The sequence below is a fragment of the Pristiophorus japonicus genome, chromosome 6 (assembly GCF_044704955.1).
Source record: "Pristiophorus japonicus isolate sPriJap1 chromosome 6, sPriJap1.hap1, whole genome shotgun sequence".
In the NCBI taxonomy this organism is placed as follows: domain Eukaryota; kingdom Metazoa; phylum Chordata; class Chondrichthyes; family Pristiophoridae; genus Pristiophorus; species Pristiophorus japonicus.
In genome coordinates, this window is record NC_091982.1 from 207,741,597 (window position 1) to 207,760,766 (window position 19,170).

Here is a 19,170-nt window from a genome sequence, read left to right on the forward strand (position 1 = left end):
TAAAGCACAGACTTTAGAGAGAAAATATTCCATTGCTCGGAAACAACCTAGAAAATAATACAGCCAAACTAAAATTAAAATAAATCAAATCCCCTGAAGGTAATGACCCAGTTACATTTCTAAGTACTTCCATTAGGACTATTCTACTCTGTCTGATAAAAAGAAAACTACTTTGATTTTTAAATGGTTGTGTAAAGAAAAAGGACTTGCATAAAATCATGGTAAGATATGCCCCAAATGAATTTAGTGCCCAATAATTTCCTTTCCCATTTGTGGCAGTATCACTATATTCTTTTCTGCCCTGCGAAGAACTCAATTGCATTTAGGATAAATTTTCCTGATACGAGATGTTAAAAGAAGAAAAAGTTGAGATTTAAAACTGACTACAGACTGAGACTCCCATCTCTTTGAAAGAATAAAAAAAGGAAAGATATTACAGCAGTGACAGAGCCCCTGACAGAGCTCAGTCAAAGAGAAGATTTTAAAGAATAATCAAAAATGTCATTATTTTGAGCTCAAAAGTATTGATTTATCAATGAGTCAGATATTTCATAGGCAAAATAGGAAATGTACAAACAGATTAAAAACCTTTAGCATAGCAAATGGAAAGCCATGGAAAAAAAGTGTAATAGATAAATATCACCCCCACCCAAGCTCCACCCCCACCCCTGAGATGCAATAGAATTTCTGATGTATTCCCAGGCAGAGTTCTATCATTGTATGACCCAAAGATCTAATTTTTGATATTTTGCAGAAGAAGAGAAAAGGTGGATAAAAAAGGAATGAGAATAGCCACCTTTATTTCACACCTGAAGTTAAGTCAGACCACAATTCTCAATAGGAAATTTCTATACACCTCGTGGATATTTGTTACAAAGGCTTTATGGTGGTCCATCGTATCGAGGATAACTTGCTTGCACACCAAAAAGGGATGAGTTCACAGGTGTTTCGATGAAGAACCTGATATTCCTGGTCCCGAACTACATGTTAAAGGGTAGAAGATGCCTGTGCGTGGATTTTTTTAATGTGTGGTGGTCATTGCACACCAGCCACCACATGGGCTTGACAGAGCTAGGTCTTGGTCCAATGGTAAGGATTACCCAAGACGACTGGAAGCCAGTTCTGCTGCATGGACCTAGTGCACACACATATCACAGTGTGGGCTGGCCCGTGCTGCCCTAGGGCCCTCAGCTCTGCTGGGCCCTGAACTCTCACGCCTCACCTGGGCCCTGATCACATAGGGTAAAATGTGGGAGGCCAGCCAGGAGTGCATTGAAATACTCAAGTCTAGAGTAACAAAGGCATGGATTTTGGCTTCAGCAGCGGATGAGCTGAGGCAAGGGCGGAGACGGGTGATGTTACGGAGGTAGAGATAGGCGGTCTTAGTTATGCTGTGGATATGTTGTTGAAAGCACATTTCAGGGTCAAATATGACACCAAGGTTGCGAACAGTTTGGTTCAGTCTCAGACAAACTACCAGATTGTCATAAACGTCCATTTGGTTCACTAATGTCCTTTAGGGAAGGAAATCTGTCGTCCTTAACTGGTGTGACCTATATGTGACTTCAGACCCACAGCACTGTGGTTCACTATTAACTGCCCTGTGAAATGGTCCAGGAAGCCACTCCGGAGAGGGATGGAGTCAGTTGCTAGAGAACGGAGTTTGTGGCGGCGACAAAAAACAATGGCTTCGGTCGTCCCAATATTCAATTGGAGAAAATAATTGCTCATCCAAAACTGGATGTCTGACAACCTTGGAGGGGTCAAGAGAAGTTGTAGTGAGGTCGAACTGGGTGTCATCAGCGCACATGTGGAAACTGATACTATGTTTCCAGATGATATCTCACTGGATTCCTCTTTGCAATGTCTGTAAGCTTGTCATGCTTTAGCTCCACACTGTGGACGTGGATGTATTGTGTACTGCAGCTGCATAGTTAATCATTAAACAACAGGCAGCTTTCCGGAGAGTTCTGAGAGAGCAGCCTGCATGTAAGGAAACTGTGTGTGCTGTGTTCTGTGAAGATATCACATTTGGCGGCGAGATGGGAGATTTTTCGGATGTGTAAAGCTTACATTTTGTTGGTGAAGGATTCAGCCAGCCAACAGAAGACTTTGGAGTTTCTGTCTGAAAAAAAAGCTACAAAATCCGAGGTAAAAAACAGCACACAGTGTGAGCAGCTCGAGATTAAAAATGGCAGGTGTAATCGGATAGTTAGGTGAATATAGACATGACCGGGAATGTTTTAAAGCATATGTGGATCGGCTAGAAATGTTTTTCACTTCAAATAACAAAGTCGAAGTTCCAGACAATGCAATCCAGAACCAGGCTGTGTTGGAATGTAAGAAAGTGATCTTCTTATCAGTGGCAGGTCCAGTATTATACGAAACCCTTGTAAATCTGCTTGTGCCTGACGAGCCAAATGACACAATGCTTAAAGAGATTTTAACGAAGCTGGAGCAGCACTATAACCCCAAACCATTAGAAATTGCTGAAAGCTATAGTTTTGGGATTCGGAATCAAAAAGCGGATGAAAGTATCGCTGATTACATCATAGCATTAAAAAAGCTATCGATGCACTGTCATTTTGGAAACTTTCAAAACCGAGCATTACGGGATCGTTTTATGTGTGGGGTGAAAAATTATGTGATCAGAAGGAAGTTATTGACGACGGATGACGTGACTTTTGAGCTTGCTTGTCAGACAGCGAGGTCGATGAGCATGGCCGAACAATATTCCCGAGAATTAAATAATAATTACGGTCATCAGTCAACCGAGGTAAATCACCTGCAGGTTCAAAGTAAAAGACGGCCATGGCCGAAAGTCTCAGAAACTGCAAATTCTACCAGAGCGTCGAAGTTTTGCTATAGGTGCTTGGGACAACACATTGCTCAAAGTTGTCCATATGTGAAGGCAGAGTATTTCTTCTGCTGAAAGACTGGGCATCTTGCGAAGGCATGCCGACTGAAGGGTAAACCAGTTTTTAAAGCTATGAGTCCAGCGTTCAAAGCTATGAGTCGAAATCCAAAGAAACTTCATAGCATGGAAGAAGAACAACAGGCCGAGGAGATGTTAGAATTACATGTCATCAGGAGCACGAGGTTAACGGACAATGATTCGGAAAGCATCAAAATCCACATAGATGTTGCGGGTTTAAAGTTACAAATGGAAATTGACACGGGTGTGTAATACCGGAGTCACTGTACCGCGACAAATTGCGTGATTTTCAACTGGAGAAATCCAAGATAGAGCTGCGAGGCTACTCGGGAGAGAAAATTCCTGTAGTGGGTCGTATCACCTTACCGGTGAAATATAAAGATCAATTTCAGAACTTGTCTCAAATAGTAGTGAACGGAGACAAGACTGCCTTATTGGAAGAAATTGGTTGAGCTCACTGAAGCTAGATTGGAGTAAGATTTTCAGTGTGGAAGCGAGATTTACATCAAAGGATGTGGTTATCAAGCAGTATCCGAAGGTGTTCTGCGAAACAGGCAGTCCGATCCAAGGCTTCAAGGCGAGTGTCAGGGTACAGAAGGACGCTAGATCAGTTTACTACAAGCCATGTTCCGTACCATATGCAGGAGAAAGTTGAGCAAGAACTCAAAAGACTAGAGACTGAGAACATTATTTTTAAGATAGATCGATGTAATTGGGCTACACCCATTGATGTTGCACCTAAGTCTGATGTTAAGGTAAGATTGTGTGGTGATTATAAGGTAACCGTAAACCAGGTTCTAGAGGGTAATGTCCCCAATACATTGCCGAAGATAGAAGATTTGTTCACAACACTGACAGGTGGTCAGGTCTTCTCAAAACTGGATCTTATGAATGCCTACTTACAGCTTGAACTGGATGAGGAGTCCAAGTCATGTTTGACTATAAAACTCATCTAGGCCTATATCAATTTCATAGGCTACCGTTTGGAGTGTCTTCTGCCCCTGCCATATTCCAAGGGATTTTGCAAGGTATTGAAGGGGTAGTATGTTATTTGGATGACATACTAATTTCAGCACCAAACAGGCAAATTCATAACAACATTTTGAATGAAGTCCTCAAACGGCAAGAGAAGCACAGAGTATGAGTATCTGCTCGTAAATATAAGTTATTTAAAAACTCAGTGGAATACTTAGGGTACAGAGCAGACAAAGATGGTTTATATCCATCCATGGAAAAATTGGATGCAATTTGAAATGCACCCACTCCCAGGAATGTCACTGAACTTCGTTCATTCTTGGATCTTTTGAACTATTATGGGAAGTTCCTACCAAATTTGGCTACAGTATTACATCCACTGAATGAACTTTTGAAAAAACAGGTCCAGTGGAAGACGGCACTGGAGCTGCGGATGGACTCACTCTGGAGCATGCGCGATTCTGAGAATGTTGTGGATAGCACATTTAGTGAGTTAGTCACACCGCAGGTAAGGGTTCGGACAAATAGTGAATGGGTGACCAAGAGACAAGGCAAGAGCAGGAAGGTAGTGCAGGAGTCCCCTGTGGTCATCTCCCTCCAAAACAGATATACCGTTTTGGATATTGGTGGGGGAGATGACTTACCAGGGAAGGCACCAGCAGCCAGGTTCATGGCACCATGGGTGGCTCTGCTGCACAGAAGGGCGGGAAAAAGAGTGGGAGAGCTATAGTGATCGGGGGCTTTATTGTAAGGGTAATAGATAGGAGTTTCTGCGGCCACAATCAAGACTCCAGGATGGTATGTTGCCTCCCTGGTGCAAGGGTCAAGGATGTCTCGGAGCGGCTGCAGGGCATTCTGGAGAGGGAGGGTGAACAGCCAGTTGTCGTGGTACATGTAGGTACCAACGATATAGGTAAGAAGTGGGAAGAGATCCTACAAGCTGAATTTAGGGAGCTAGGTGTTAAATTAAAAAGTAGGACCTCAAAGGTAGTAATCTCTGGATTGCTACCAGTGCCACATTCTAATCAGAGTGGAGGGAGCAGGATAGTTAGAATAAATACGTGGCTTGAGCAGTGGTGCAAGAGGGAGGGATTCAAATTCCTGGGACATTGGAACCAGTTCTGGGGGAAGTGGGACCCGTACAAAAGGGACGGTCTGCACTTGGGCAGGACTGGAACTGATGTCCTGGGGGTAATATTTGCTAATGCAGTTCTGGAGGGTTTAAACTAATATGGCAGGCGGATGGGAACCTATGCAGCGAGACAGGGTGATATGGAGTCAGAAACAGATGGTAGAAAGGTAAAAAGCAATCGTGGAAGGCCGAGTAAACCAAGGCAAGAAACAAAAAGGGCCACACGACATCATAATTCTAAAAGGACAAAGGGTGTTAAAAAACAAGCCTGAAGGCTTTGTGTCTTAATGCAAGGAGTATTCGTAATAAGGTGGATGAATTAACTGTGCAAATAGATGTTAACAGATATGATGTGATTGGGATTACAGAGACATGGCTCCAGGATGATCAGGGCTGGGAACTCAACATCCAGGAAGGATAGAACAAAAGGAAAAGGAGGTGGGGTAGCATTGCTGGTTAAAGAGGAGATTAATGCAATAGTTAGGAAGGACATCAGCTTGGATGATGTGGAATCTATATGGGTAGAGCTGCAGAACACCAAAGGGCAAAAAACGTTAGTGGGAGTTGTGTACAGACCTCCAAACAATAGTAGTGATGTTGGAGAGGCATCAAACAGGAAATTAGGAGTGCATGCAATAAAGGTGCAGCAGTTATCATGGGTGACTTTAATATGCATATAGATTGGGCTAACCAAACTGGAAGCAATACGGTGGAGGAGGATTTCCTGGAGTGCTTAACGGATAGTTTTCTAGACCAATATGTCGAGGAACCAACTAGGGGGGAGGCCATCTTAGACTGGGTGTTGTGTCATGAGAGAGGATTAATTAGCAATCTCGTTGTGCGAGGTCCCTTGGGGAAGAGTGACCATAATATGGTGGAATTCTGCATTAGGATGGAGAATGAAACAGTTAATGCAGAGACCATGGTCCAGAACTTAAAGAAGGGTAACTTTGAAGGTACGAGGCGTGAATTGGCTAGGATAGATTGGCGAATGATACTTAAGGGGTTGACAGTGGATGGGCAATGGTAGACATTTAGAGACCGCATGGATGAACTACAACAATTGGACATCCCTGTCTGGCGTAAAAATAAAAAAGGGAAGGTGGCTCAACCGTGGCTATCAAGGGAAATCGGGGATAGTATTAAAGCCAAGGAAGTGGCATACAAATTGGCCAGAAATAGCAGCAAACCCGGGGACTGGAAGAAGTTTAGAACTCAGCAGAGGAGGACAAAGGGTTTGATTAGGGCAGGGAAAATAGAGTATGAGAGGAAGCTTGCAGGGAACATTAAAATGGACTGCAAAAGCTTCTACAGATATGTAAAGAGAAAAAGGTTAGTAAAGACAAACGTAGGTTCACTGCAGTCAGAATCAGGGGAAGTCATAACTGGGAACAAAGAAATGGCAGACCAATTGAACAAGTACTTTGTTTTGGCATTCACTGAGGAGGACACAAACAACCTTCCAGATATAAAAGGGGTCAGAGGGTCGAGTAAGAAGGAAGAACTGAGGGAAATCCTTATTAGTCGGGAAATTGTGTTGGGGAAATTGATGGGATTGAAGGCCGATAAATCCCCAGGGCCTGATGGTCTGCATCCCAGAATATGTAAGGAGGTGGCCTTGGAAATAGCGGGTGCATTGACAGTCATTTTCCAACATTCCATAGATTCTGGATCAGTTCCTATGGAGTGGAGGGTAGCCAATGTAACACCACTTTTTCAAAAAGGAGGGAGAGACAAAACAGGGAATTTTAGACCGGTCAGCCTGACATCGGTAGTGGGTAAAATGATGGAATCAATTATTAAGGATGTCATAGCAGCGCATTTGGAAAGAGGTGACATGATAGGTCCAAGTTAGCATGGATTTGTGAAAGGGAAATCATGCTTGACAAATCTTCTGGAATTTTTTGAGGATGTTTCCAGTAGAGTAGACAAGGGAGAACCAGTTGATGTGGTGTATTTGGACTTTCAGAAGGCTTTCGACAAGGTCCAACACAAGAGATTAATGTGCAAAGTTAAAGCACATGGGATTGGGGGTAGTGTGCTGATGTGGATTGAGAACTGGTTGGCAGACAGGAAGCAAAGAGTAGGAGTAAATGGGTACTTTTCAGAATGGCAGGCAGTGACTAGTGGGGTACCGCAAGGTTCTGTGCTGGGGCCCCAGCAGTTTACATTGTACATTAATGATTTAGACGAGGGGATTAAATGTAGTATCTCCAAGTTTGCGGATGACACTAAGTTGGGTGGCAGTGTGAGCTGCGAGGAGGATGCTATGAGGCTGCAGAGTGACTTGGATAGGTTAGGTGAGTGGGCAAATGCATGGCAGATGAAGTATAATGTTGATAAATGTGAGGTTATCCATTTTGGTGTTAAAAACAGAGAGACAGACTATTATCTGAATGGTGATAGATTCGGAAAAGGGGAGGTGCAACGAGACCTGGGTGTCATGGTACATCAGTCACTGAAGGTTGTCATGCAGATACAGCAGGCGTCTAAGAAAGCAAATGGCATGTTGGCCTTCATAGCGAGGGGATTTGAGTACAGGGGCAGGGAGGTGTTATTACAGTTGTACAGGGCCTTGGTGAGGCCACACCTGGCGTATTGTGTACAGTTTTGATCTCCTAACTTGAGGAAGGACATTCTTGCTATTGAGGGAGTGCAGCGAAGGTTCACCAGATTGATTCCCGGGATGGTGGGACTGACATATCAAGAAAGACTGGATCAACTGGGCTTGTATTCACTGGAGTTCAGAAGAATGAGAGGGGATCTCATAGAAACGTTTAAAATTCTGACAGGTTTAGACAGGTTAGATGCAGGAAGAATGTTCCCAATGTTGGGGAAGTCCAGAACCAGGGGTCACAGTGTAAGGATAAGGGGTAAGCCATTTAGGATGAGATGAGGAGAAACTTCTTCACCCAGAGAGTGGTGAACCTGTGGAATTCTCTACCACAGAAAGTTGTTGAGGCCAATTCACTAAATATATTCAAAAAGGAGTTAGATGTAGTCCTTACTACTCGGGGGATCAAGGGGTATGGCGAGAAAGCCGGAATGGGGTACTGAAGTTGCATGTTCAGCCATGAACTCATTGAATGGCAGTGCAGGCTCGAAGGGCCGAATGGCCTACTCTTGCACCTATTTTCTATGTTTCTATGGTCAAAAGAATGCGAAACAGCATTCAAGGAGTGTAAAAACAAATTAGTCGAGAGCACCATGTTAGTTCACTGCGACATATCTAAGGAGATTAAGCTAGCATGTGATGCCTCTCCGTATGGAGTTGGGGCAGTAATCTCTCATGTATTAAGTAGTGGGGAGGAGAGACCAATTGCTTTTGCTTCACGCACTCAGTGCCAGTGAGAAAAATTATGCGCAAATTGAAAGGGAAGCTTTGGCATTAATTTTTGGGGTCAAGAAGTTTCACAAATACTTGTATGGTCGTAAATTTACCATCGTTACGGACCATAAGCCGCTAACAGCAATCCTCCATCCAAAGTCTCCTTTCCAACATTAGCTGCAGCCCGAATGCAGAGATGGGCTTTGATTTTGTCAACATAAACATATGATATTGAATACAGATGATCAGCTGATCATCGTAATGCTGATGCAATTTCTAGATTGCCTTCCCCATCTCAGGTTACACCCGATCGGGAAGAAGTGTTTTATTTTTCATACATAGGTGAACTGCCAGTCACAGCTGAAGAGATTGGTAGAGCAACCAAATGTGACCCACTGATGTCAAAGGTGTATGAGTATATTGCAAATGGATGGCCAAACCAGGTAACAAATAAAGATACACATCCATTCTTCATTCATAGGAATGAATTGTCAGTCGATAATGAATGGATCATGTGGGGTGCAAGAGTGGTTATACCAAATAAATTCAGGTCCAAATTATTAGGAGACCTCCATGACCAGCACCTGGGAATGTGCTTGACTAAGAGTTTTGCCTGCAGTTATTTATGGTGGCCAGGTCTTGATAAAGATCTAGAGTACATCGTGAGTCAGTGTACGACATGTCAATCGGTAAGCAAGCAACCACCACCAGTACGATTACAGCCATGGAAATGGCCTCCCAGGGTATGGCAAAGGCTACATATTGATTTTGCTGAGTTAGATGGACAACAATTGTTCATTGTAATTGATAGCCATTCAAAGTGGGGTGAGGTGTTTCCAATGTGGAAAATAACAACAAGTAAAACATTGGACATTTTACAAAAATTATTTTCTGCATTTGGCCTCCCTGAAGAAATTGCTTCGGGTAATGGTCCACAATTTCGTTCAGATGAATTTGCACAATTCACGAGCAAAAATGGTGTGAAACATACCAAGGTTCCACCATACCACCCTGCTTTGACTGGTGCAGCAGAGCGCACTGTTCAAATTGTAAAACGTGCCCTCATAAAACAAATGTTTGATCCAAATCCAAGAAAACGACAGTTGGCTAATTTTTTGATTACATATCGAAATACTCCTCAACAGCTACTGGTAGTACACTAGCAGAGTTGTTTCTCAAACGACAGCCATGAACCAGATTCTCATTGTTAAAGCCAAATTTGGCACAGTCTGTAGAAGAGACACAATTAAGACAAAAAGAGAATCATGATAAAGGGAGAGTAAAAGAGAGAAGAGTGAAATTAAAACAGAAGGTGAGAGTGAAGAACCGTCACCATAAATGGTTAAAGCGGTTACCAGGAAGAGTGGTGAAGATATGTGGTCCTAGCACATATTTGGTAAAGATGTTTGATAATGGACAGGTTAGGTTTGTCCATATTGATCATATTTTATCTACAGACATGGAAGAAATATAGAAACATAGAAAATAGGTGCAGGAGTAGGCCATTCGGCCCTTAGAGCCTGCACCGCCATTCAATGCGTTCATGGCTGAACATGCAACTTCAATACCGCATTCCTGCTTTCTCGCCATACCCCTTGATCCCCCTAGTAGTAAGGACTACATCTAACTCCTTTTTGAATATATTTAGTGAATTGGCCTCAACAACTTTCTGTGGTAGAGAATTCCACAGGTTCACCACTCTCTGGGTGAAGACACTTCTCCTCAACTCAGTCCTAAATGGCTTACCCTAATCCTTAGACGGTGACCCCTGGTTCTGGACTTCCCCAACATTGGGAACATTCTTCCTGCATCTAACCTGTCTAAACCTGTCAGAATTTTAAACGTTTCTATGAGATACCCTCTCATTCTTCTGAACTCCAGTGAATACAAACCCAATTGATCCAGTCTTTCTTGATATGTCAGTCCCGCCATCCCGGGAATCGGTCTGGTGAACCTTCGCTGCACTCCCTCAATAACAAGAATGTCCTTCCTCAAGTTAGGAGATCAAAACTGTACACAATACTCCAGATGTGGCCTCACCAAAGCCTTGTACAACTGCTGTAATACCTCCCTGCCCCTGTACTCAAATCCCCTCGCTATGAAGGCCAACATGCCATTTGCTTTCTTAACCGCCTGCTGTACCTGCATGACAACCTTCAGTGACTGATGTACCATGATACCCAGGTCTCGTTGCACCTCCCCTTTTCCTAATCTGTCACCATTCAGATAATAGTCTGTCTCTCTGTTTTTACAACCAAAGTGGATAACCTCACATTTATCCATATTATACTTCATCTGCAATGCATTTGCCCACTCACCTAACCTATCCAAGTCACTCTGCAGCCTCATAGCATCCTCCTCGCAGCTCACACTGCCACCCAACTTAGTGTCATCCGCAAACTTGGAGATACTACATTTAATCCCCTCATCTAAATCATTAATGTACAATGTAAACAGCTGGGGCCCCAGCACAAAACCTTGCGGTACCCCACTAGTCACTGCCTGCCATTCCGAAAAGTACCCATTTACTCCTACTCTTTGCTTCCTGTCTGACAACCAGTTCTCAATCCACGTCAGCACACTACCCCCAATCCCATGTGCTTTAACTTTGCACATTAATCTCTTGTGTGGGACCTTGTTGAAAGCCTTCTGAAACTCCAAATACACCACATCAACTGGTTCCCCCAAGTCCACTCTACTGGAAACATCCTCGAAAAATTCCAGAAGAATTGTCAAGCATGATTTCTCTTTCACAAATCCATGTTGACTTGGACCTATCATGTCACCTCTTTCCAAATGCGCTGCTATGACATCCTTAATAATTGATTCCATCATTTTACCCACTACCGATGTCAGGCTGACTGGTCTATAATTACCTGTTTTCTCTCTCCCTCCTTTTTTAAAAAGTCGGGATACATTGGCTACCATCCACTCCATAGGAACTGATCCAGAGTCTATGGAATGTTGGAAAATGACTGTCAATGCACCCGCTATTTCCAAGGCCACCTCCTTCAGTACTCTGGGATGCAGACCATCAGGCCCTGGGGATTTATCGGCCTTCAATCCCATCAATTTCCCCAACACAATTTCCCGACTAATAAGGACTTCGCTCAGTTCCTCCTTCTTACTCGACCCTCTGACCCCTTTTATATCCGGAAGGTTGTTTGTGTCCTCGTTAGTGAATACCGAACCAAAGTACTTGTTCAATTGGTCTGCCATTTCTTTGTTCCCAGTTATGACTTCCCCTGATTCTGACTGCAGTGGACCTACATTTGTCTTTACTAACCTTTTTCTCTTTACATATCTATAGAAGCTTTTGCAGTCCATTTTAATGTTCCCTATAAGCTTCCTCATGTACTCTAATCTACTTTCCCTGTCCTAATCAAACCCTTTGTCCTCCTCTGCTGAGTTCTAAATTTCTCCCAGTCCCCGGGTTCGCTGCTATTTCTGGCCAATGTGTATGCCACTTCCTTGGCTTTAATACTATCCCTGATTTCCCTTGATAGCCACGGTTGAGCCACCTTCCCTTTTTTATTTTTATGCCAGACAGGGATGTACAATTGTTGTAGTTCATCCATACGGTCTCTAAATGTCTGCCATTGCCCATCCACTGTCAACCCCTTAAGCATCATTCGCCAATCTATCCTAGCCAATTCACGCCTCGTACCTTCAAAGTTACCCTTCTTGAAGTTCTGAACCATGGTCTCTGAATTAACTGTTTCATTCTCCATCCTAATGTAGAATTCCACCAGATTATGGTCACTCTTCCCCAAGGGGCCTCGCACAACGAGATTGCTAATTAATCCTCTCTCATTACACAACACCCAGTCTAAGATGGGCTCCCCTCTCGTTGGTTCCTCGACATATTGGTCTAGAAAACCATCCCTTATACACTCCAGGAAATCCTCCTCCATCGTATTGCTTCCAGTTGGTTAGCCCAATCTATATGCATATTAAAGTCACCCATGATAACTGCTGCACCTTTATTGCATGCACCCCTAATTTCCAGTTTAATGCCCTCTGCAACATCACTATTACTGTTTGGAGGTCTGTACACAACTCCCACTAGCGTTTTCTGCCCTTTGGTATTCCATAGCTCCACCCATACCGATTCCACATCATCCAAGCTAATGTCCTTCCTTACAATTGCATTAATTTCCTCTTTAACCAGCAACGCCACCCCGCCTCCTTTAACTTTCTGTCAATCATTCCTAAATGTTAAATACCCTTGGATGTTGAGTTCCCAGCCTTGGTCATCCTGGAGCCATGTCTCCGTGATGCCAACCACATCGTATCCGTTAACTGCTATCTGCACAGTTAATTCGTCCACCTTATTCCGAATACTCCTCGCATTGAGGCACAGAGCCTTCAGGCTTGCCTTTTTAACACACTTTGACCCTTTCGAATTTTGCTGCAAAGTGGCCCTTTTTGTTTTTTGCCTTGGGTTTCTCTGCCCTCCACTTTTACTCATCTCCTTTCTGTCTTTTTCTTCTTTCCATTTTGTTTCCCTCTGTCTCCCTGCATTGGTCCCCATTCCCCTGCCATATTAGTTTAACTCCTCCCCAACAGCACTAGCAAACACTCCTCCTCGGACATTAGTTCCGGTGCTGCCTAGGTGCTGACCGTTCGGTTTGTACTGGTCCTACCTCCCCCAGAACCGGTTCCAATGCCCCAGGAATTTGAATCCCTCCCTGCTGCACCACTGCTCAAGCCACGTATTCATCTGAGCTATCCTGTGATTCCTACTCTGACTAGCACGTGGCACTGGTAGCAATCCTGAGATTACTACTTTTGAGGTCCTACTTTTTAATTTAGCTCCTAGCTCCTTAAATTCGTCACGTAGGACCTCATCCCGTTTTTTACCTATATTGTTGGTACCAATGTGCACCACAACAACTGGCTGTTCACCCTCCCTTTTCAGAATGTCTTGCACCCACTCCGAGACATCCTTGACCCTTGCACCAGGGAGGCAACATACCATCCTGGAGTCTCGGTTGCGGCCGCAGAAACGCCTATCTATTCCCCTTACAATTGAATCCCCTATCACTGTCGCTCTCCCACTCTTTTTCCTGCCCTCCTGTGCAGCAGAGCCAGCTACGGTGCCATGAACTTGGCTGCTGCTGCCCTCCCCTGATGAGTCATCTGCTTTGCAGGGGGATGACCGCAGGGGACCCCTGCACTACCTTCCTTGCACTGCTCTTCCTGTTGGTCTTCCCTTCCCTATCTGGCTGTGGACCCTTTACCTGCGGTAAGACCAACTCGCTACACATGCTAATCATGTCATTCTCAGCATCGTGGATGCTCCAGAGTGAATCCACCTTCAGCTCCAATTCTGCAACGCGGTCCGTCAGGAGCTGGAGGCGGATACACTTCCCTCAGATGTAGTTGTCAGGGACACCGGAAGTGACCCTGAGTTCCCACATAGTACATAGAAACATAGAAAATAGGTGCAGGAGTAGGCCATTCGGCCCTTCTAGCCTGCACCGCCATTCAATGAGTTCATGGCTGGACATGCAACTTCAGTACCCCATTCCTGCTTTCTCACCATACCCCTTGATTCCCCTAGTAGTAAGGATATCATGTGTCCAAGCTCTCCTGCCATGACTTAACCCTTAGATACACTTAATTTGGCGACAGCAATGTTAACAAGTTACTTGCTGATATAAAAAGAAAAAGAAAAGCTACTGACCAATCACCAGCCAATCACTTACCCCTTTGGCTGTGACATCACCTTTTGATTTCTTTCTACTTATTTTTTGCTTTCTCTCCCCGCTGCAGCTGCACAAGCTGGGCCTCCCCGACTCACGCTGGCCTTTTGTAGGCCTGGTACGCTGCCGCTCCGCCTCTCGACCTCCCGCTGGGCCTCCTCGACTCACGCTGGCCTTTTGTAGGTCTGGGATGCTGCCGCTCCGCCTCTCGACCTCCCACTGGGCCTCCCCGACTCACGCTGGCCTTTTGTAGGCCTGGTACGCTGCCGCTCTGCCTCTCGACCTCCCGCTGGGCCTCCCCGACTCACGCTGGCCTTTTGTAGGTCTGGGATGCTGCCGCTCCGCCTCTCGACCTCCCGCTGGGCCTCCCCGACTCACGCTGGCCTTTTGTAGGCCTGGTACGCTGCCGCTCTGCCTCTCGACCTCCCACTGGGCCTCCCTGACTCACGCTGGCCTTTTGTAGGCCTGGTACGCTGCCGCTCTGCCTCTCGACCTCCCGCTGGGCCTCCCCGACTCACACTGGCCTTTTGTAGGTCTGGGATGCTGCCGCTCCGCCTCTCGATCTCCCACTGGAGTTGAAGGTGGGAATTATTTCTGACTCATCAGATAGTTTTGATATACCAGTCGCAAATCCTAAATCCAATGTACTGGAAACAAATCTAGGAGAGAATCAGAATGAAAGTCTGATCCGAGTCTGGAAAACAAAGAGCCTGAAGTTAGAGTGAGTTCAAATGAAAATCAAGGAAATTCCATGGAGGAAAATGTTCCTCAGGATGAGCCTCAAATGAGTTTAGATTCGAGACCATGTTTGGATGGTTCTGTTCGAGAGCGAAGGTATCCTCTTCGATACCGAAAACAAGTGATAAAGTTAAATTTGTAAATATGTATAAAAATGAAAGTTATTTCTGATGTTTGTTATGATGGCTTTTTCATTAAGGAGGGAGAAGTGTAATGTCTGTAAGCTTGTACTGCTTGTAGCTCCATACTGTGGATGTGGACGTATTGTGTACTGCAGCTGCATAGTTTATCATTAAACAACAGGTAGCTTTCCGGAAAGTTCCTAGAGAACAGCCTGCATGTAAGGAAGCTGTGTGTGCTGTGGTCTGTGAAGATATCACATGCTTTGAAAGAGGGAATGGTAGCATAGTGGTTATGTTGCTGGATTAGTAATCCAGAGGTTCTGGACGAATGATCTGCAGAGGTGAGTTTAATCCCACCACAGCATTTGGGGAATTTACTTTTAATTAAATAAATCTGGAATAAATAGTTAGTATTAGTAATGGTGACCACAAAACTACCAGATTGTCATATAAGTCCATTTGGTTCACTAATGACCTTTAGGGAAGGAAATCTGTCGTCCTTACCCGGTCTGACCTATCGGTGACTTCAGACCCACAGCAATGTGGTTGACTCTTAACTGCCCTGTGAAATGGCCTAGCAAGCCACTCCGGTATATTCAAGAAGGTGGCTCACCACCATCTTCTCAAGGGCAATTAGGGATGGGTAATAAATGCTGGCCTTGCTCGCGATGTCCACATCCTGTGAATTAATTTTTAAAAAGGTTTGATGGGCCAAATGGCCTCCCGTGCTGTACTCTTCTATGATTCTACTAGAAATTTAAAAAGAAATCAGACAAAGGGGCACGGTAGTGACATAGCACATTGTAACAATGCTGTACCAAATCAGAGTGCTGAGACGTTGGTTAGTACAAGTTCTGTAATCTGTGCAGGACCACTAGAATTTTCTTTGTGACTACTGACCTATCCAAGTATGCCCCTAAACACGGTGTAGAATTTCCATGGGGCTTCCCCAATCTCCCACTAACTTGCGAAGGTTAGTGGAAACCCTGAAGAATGGGCATAAACAGGAACAATGCAACATGCGAGGAAATCTTGAGGTAGCTTTCGAGAAACATTAAAACTGGATGGTGGGGTGGCGGGGGGCAGCGGTGGTGGGGGCCGGGGGGAGAGTGGGCAGAGTGAAAGGTAGGAAACAGATGGGGTAGACACACAAACTCAGAGTAAAACAAGGACCAGATAACAAAAACAGGGAGACACTAGGGTCCAAGAAAAGGAGAAATTCTACAATAAGATCGACGATGATATGTGTAGAAAATGCTGCGTCTAATAGATAGTACGATATTTTGTCTAATTTGTCTCCTTTGTGATCTTTCTGTCTTGGGAACTCAGTGTAATGTTCAGACAGATACTCAAAAGGAAGAAGGATTGTAATTGCATTTGTGGTTAAAAAATCGCAGTACTACGAGTGGAGTTGCAGGACATCAAAATAGAAAGGGGTTTAGAGAATTGAAGCAATTTATTCTATTTGAGGAAGTCATTAAAGTTGACAGTTTTATAAAATACACAGTGAGCAATACAAGAGCAAGTAGGATTTTCACAGTTTAAAAAAATACTGTTAATATGAATCTTCCCCTGCAGTTTCTAATTGAGCCAAGGCTTTGTACTTAGAAAGTAATTATGATTCTCTGGTGTCGCTGGGAATTGGGATTTATTCCACTTGGCTCCAGATAATCCGACAAACCAAAGCAAATCTGCAGGCTACTCCTACCAATGCTAATAAACCATTGGGTTTTAGCTGGTTATACCCCAGCAGTACTCCTGTACAAACTTGAAGATCCTTAAAACTGCGCTCTATGCCCCTGCAACTAAGCCCTCTGGACTTACTTAAGCGGGGTGTGTAACTATGAGGTAAGAGCACACACCCTAAAAGAGGCAGACAGTGGTGTGGAAATTGGTTATGGCCCATTTCTGGATCCATAACCAATGCTGTGCTGATAGTGCACAGCCCGCATATCCCCAAATGGGTGACCTGAAACCGGCCTGACTTGTGAGACTCATTATCATTATTTGGCAAATCTGCCAACACCTATTGCGCACCCACAACCAGCTTTCCCCTTTTCTAATCAGCCTTCTTGATCCTTCTGGTTGCACAGGAATATCTTTAAAAATGAAAACAATAAAAAATACAGACTAGATTTTGCTGTCAAATTAATGGTGAGGTTAATGGCGCTCACTGTTATTTATATATAAATGGTACAGAGACTTCTGATTCTGAATTTTTTAAAGCAAAATATAGTTACCTATCGCTGGCGGCTATTGGGGCCATTGAAGAATCCTGAGCGGAGCAGGCCCGGCTCCTGCTCTGCTAATCGGCAACCAATTTTGTCAAGGGGACATAAAACATGCATTAGGCCTCTCATTCATGTATCAAAGAGGCCTAACACCTGTTTTCGGTGACTACCAGGACCTGAAAAATGTTCATGACAACCCCAGTGACCGGAACGCACGTGCAGATTGGGCACAATCCATCCCAGTACTAAATTGGTCATGCTTGTGCCCATTTTATGCCTGAAACACATTCAAATTTCTATCCCAGAAGGACTATCTGTGTAGATTTCTTAGTTGCTTAGTTTAGAGACTCATAAATATAGTGAACTAAAAATTCATGGGCTTAAAGCCATCCGTTATCGGCAAAGTATGGAGAAAAAAAGACAGCTGCCACTCTTTTGCCAGCTGGTGGCAGATCCCGTGACATCCTCCTTTTTTGCAGGTCTGGTAGCACTGCTGATATGAAGTATCAACCTACAAAGAAAAATGGCAGAGTGTTGACGTCAGTTGGCATGCAACGCCAACTTAATGTCACCTTGGTGAACTTCAATCCTTGCGCTGAGATCAGCGCTAGATGCCAAGCATGCCAGGTAAACCCAACATGCAAGCAGACTCACAGAGGTGTTGTCAGCACCTTTTAAAGGGACACACACATATTTCGGGTAAGTTTTCATTTAAGCTTTTGCACTGTTTTTTTTTAAATTTTACTGAAGTAGTGGCTTGGTGCAATACATGTTGAAATTGTTTTAAGTGCGTAGGGAGTACTGCTGGACTCTTGCAAGGTCTCGGATGGTGAAAGAAGGCCTCTGAGAAGGCAGATAATATGACAAATACTCAGCAGGTTAGGCAACATCTGTGGATAGAGAAACAGAGCTCATGTCTCAGGTCATCCTAAAAGAGTTCATGTCTCAGGTCAAGATAAAGGCTGACCTGCTGAGTATTTCCAACATATATGCTGTCATTTCAGATTTACAGCATCTGCTTACAGAGGGAAGAGGAAGACACAGAAGAGGAAGAAGCCAATGAGGAGGAAGTAGAAGGAAGGATGCAACCTAGATAGACCCTTTCTAACTGGGATATCTGGGATCAAATCATCCGCCTACGGTACCAGTGAACACAACCCCAATTTCCCTTTCAGCATTAGTCCCACACCTTACCTTCCCTCTGTTACTGACCATCCCAGCGTCCTCTTGGCCACAATGCTGAAATAAAAGACACCACAAAGCAAACTTTTCAATCCAACTTTATACAGCGATCCATCTAATATGACATCACCTATTCACTCATGCATTCTCTTCGTGACTGTCTTGTGTCTGTCTTTACCTATCCTACTGATGTCATGCAATGCTACCCCATTAGCCGCAGAATTGCTGGTGGAAGGCTGCTGACTTTCAGTGGGAGACACTGCAGATGGCCTTGCTGTTCTACCTTGAGGAGCTGGCGGCTGGGTGTGTTAAATCAAGTGACAGTGTTTCTTCATTTTCTGCTTACATAAGAACACAAGAAATAGGTGCTTGAGTAGGCCATGTGGCCCTTCGAACCTGCTCCGCCATTCAACAAGATCATGGCTGATTTCTATCTCAACTCCACCTTCCCGCATTATCCCCAGATCCCTTAATTCCCTTAGTTCCCTAAAGTTTATCAACCTCTGTCTATAACATACTCAATGACTGAGCACCCACAGCTCTCTGGGGTAGAGAATTCCAAAGATTCACAGCCCTTTGAGTTAAGAAATTTCTCCTCATCTCAGTCCTAAATGGCCGGCCCTTATTCTGAGACTGTGACCCCGTGTTCTAGATTACCCAGCCAGGGAAAATATTTTCTCAGCATTAACCCTGTCAAGCCCCTTAAGAATTTTATATGTTTCAATGAGATCACCTCTCATTCTTCTAAACTCGAGGGAATATAGGCCTAGTCTACTCAATCTCTAAATATGGCAATCCCCTCATCCCAGAAACATAAGA